This window comes from Arabidopsis thaliana, chromosome 2 (genome assembly GCF_000001735.4).
Source record: "Arabidopsis thaliana chromosome 2, partial sequence".
NCBI lineage: Eukaryota > Viridiplantae > Streptophyta > Magnoliopsida > Brassicales > Brassicaceae > Arabidopsis > Arabidopsis thaliana.
In genome coordinates this window covers 3611884-3614871 of record NC_003071.7, presented here as the reverse complement: position 1 = coordinate 3614871, position 2988 = coordinate 3611884, and positions in this window count along the sequence as shown.

Sequence of the window (2988 nt, the reverse complement as noted above, 5' to 3'; positions counted from 1 at the left end):
GGATGAAATCTAGTCTTGTGAAGAGCAAACTCAACACTTCCATTTCACCGAAATGAATATATTTTTTTAAAAGGTGTAACTTGGAAAAATCCTTGAAGGATGAAATCTAGTCTTGTGAAGAGCGAGCTCAACACTTAGATTTCACCGAAATGAATATATTTTTCCAAAAGGCGGAACTTGGAAAAGTCCTTGAGGGATGAAATCTAGTCTTGTGAAGAGCGAACTCAACACTTAGATTTCACCGAAATGAATATATTTTTCCAAGAGGTGGAACTTGGAAAAATCCTAGAGGGATGAATTCTAGTCTTGTGAAGTGCGAACTCAACACTTAATATTTTACTTAAATGAATATATTTTTCCAAGAAATGCAACTTGGAAAAATCCTTGAGGGATGAAATCTAGTCTTGTGAAGCACGAACTCAACACTTAGATTTCACTGAAATGAATATATTTTTTCAAGAAATGCAACTTGGAAAAATCCTTGACGGATGAAATCTAGTCTTGTGAAGAGCGAGCTCAACACTTAGATTTCACCGAAATGAATATATTTTTCCAAGAGGTGGAACTTGGAAAAATCCTTGAGGGATAAAATCTAGTTTTGTGAAGCGCAAACTCAACACTTAGATTTCACCGAAATGAATATATTTTTCGAAGAAGTGCAATTTGGAAAAATCCTTCAGGGATGAAATCTAGTCTTGTGAAGAGCAAACTCAACACTTCCATTTCACCGAAATGAATATATTTTTTTAAAAGGTGTAACTTGGAAAAATCCTTGAAGGATGAAATCTAGTCTTGTGAAGAGCGAGCTCAACACTTAGATTTCACCGAAATGAATATATTTTTCCAAAAGGCGGAACTTGGAAAAGTCCTTGAGGGATGAAATCTAGTCTTGTGAAGAGCGAACTCAACACTTAGATTTCACCGAAATGAATATATTTTTCCAAGAGGTGGAACTTGGAAAAATCCTAGAGGGATGAATTCTAGTCTTGTGAAGTGCGAAATCAACACTTAATATTTTACTTAAATGAATATATTTTTCCGAGAGGTGGAACTTGGAAAAATCCTTGAGAGATAAAATCTAGTTTTGTGAAGAGCAAACTCAACACTTAGATTTCACCAAAATAAATATATTTTTTTAAGAGGTGAAACTTGGAAAAATCCTTGACGGATGAAATCTAGTCTTGTGAAGCGCAAACTCAACACTTAGATTTCACCGAAATGAATATATTTTTCCAAAAAGTGCAACTTGGAAAAATCCTTGAGGGATGAAATCTAGTCTTGTGAAGAGCGAACTCAACACTTACATTTCACCAAAATGAATATATTTTTCCAAAAGGTGTAACTGGGAAAAATCCTTGAGGGATGAAATCTAGTCTTGTGAAGAGCAAGCTCAACACTTAAATTTCACCGAAATGAATATATTTTTTTCCAAGAGGTGGAACTTGGAAAAATCTTTGAGTGATGAAATCTAGTCTTGTGAAGAGCGAACTCAACACTTATATTTCACCGAAATGAATATATTTTTCCAAGAGGTAGAACTTGGAAAAATCCTTGAGGGATGAATTCTAGTCTTGTAAAGTGCGAACTCAACACTTAAAATTTCACTTAAATGAATATATTTTTCCGAGAGGTGGAACTTGAAAAAATCCTTGAGAGATAAAATCTAGTTTTGTGAAGAGAAAACTCAACACTTAGATTTCACCAAAATGAATATATTTTTCCAAGAGGTGGAACTTGGAAAAATCCTTGACGGATGAAATCTAGTCTTGTGAAGCGCAAACTCAACAGTTAGATTTCACCGAAATGAATATATTTTTCCAAGAAGTGCAATTTGGAAAAATCCTTGAGGGATGAAATCTAGTCTTGTGAATAGCGAACTCAACACTTCCATTTCACCGAAATGAATATATTTTTTTAAAAGGTGTAACTTGGAAAAATCCTTGAAGGATGAAATCTAGTCTTGTGAAGAGCGAGCTCAACACTTAGATTTCACCGAAATGAATATATTTTTCCAAATGGTGGAACTTGGAAAAGTCCTTGAGGGATGAAATCTAGTCTTGTGAAGAGCGAACTCAACACTTAGATTTCACCGAAATGAATATATTTTTCCAAGAGGTGAAACTTGGAAAAATCCTTGAGGGATGAAATCTAGTCTTGTGAATTGCGAACTCAACACTTCAGATTTCACCGAAATAAATATATTTTTCTGAGAGGTAGAACTTGGAAAAATCCTTGAGAGATAAAATCTAGTTTTGTGAAGAGCAAACTCAACACTTAGATTTCACCAAAAATGAATATATTTTTCCAAGAGGTGGAACTTGGAAAAATCCTTGAGGGATGAAATCTAGTCTTGTGAAGCGCGAACTGAACACTTAGATTTCATCTAAATGAATATATTTTTCCAAGAAATGCAACTTGGAAAAATCCTTGAGGGATGAAATCTAGTCTTGTGAAGCGCGAACTCAACACTTAGATTTCACTGAAATGAATATATTTTTTCAAGAAATGCAACTTGGAAAAATCCTTGACGGATGAAATCTAGTCTTGTGAAGAGCGAGCTCAACACTTAGATTTCACCGAAATGAATATATTTTTCGAAGAGGTGGAACTTGGAAAAGTCCTTGAGGGATGAATTCTACTCTTGTGATGAGTGAACACAACACTTAGATTTCACCGAAATGAATATATTTTTCCAAGAGGTGGAACTTGGAAAAATCCTAGAGGGATGAATTCTAGTCTTGTGAAGTGCGAAATCAACACTTAATATTTTACTTAAATGAATATATTTTTCCGAGAGGTGGAACTTGGAAAAATCCTTGAGAGATAAAATCTAGTTTTGTGAAGAGCAAACTCAACACTTAGATTTCACCAAAATAAATATATTTTTTCAAGAGGTGAAACTTGGAAAAATCCTTGACGGATGAAATCTAGTCTTGTGAAGCGCAAACTCAACACTTAGATTTCACCGAAATGAATATATTTTTCCAA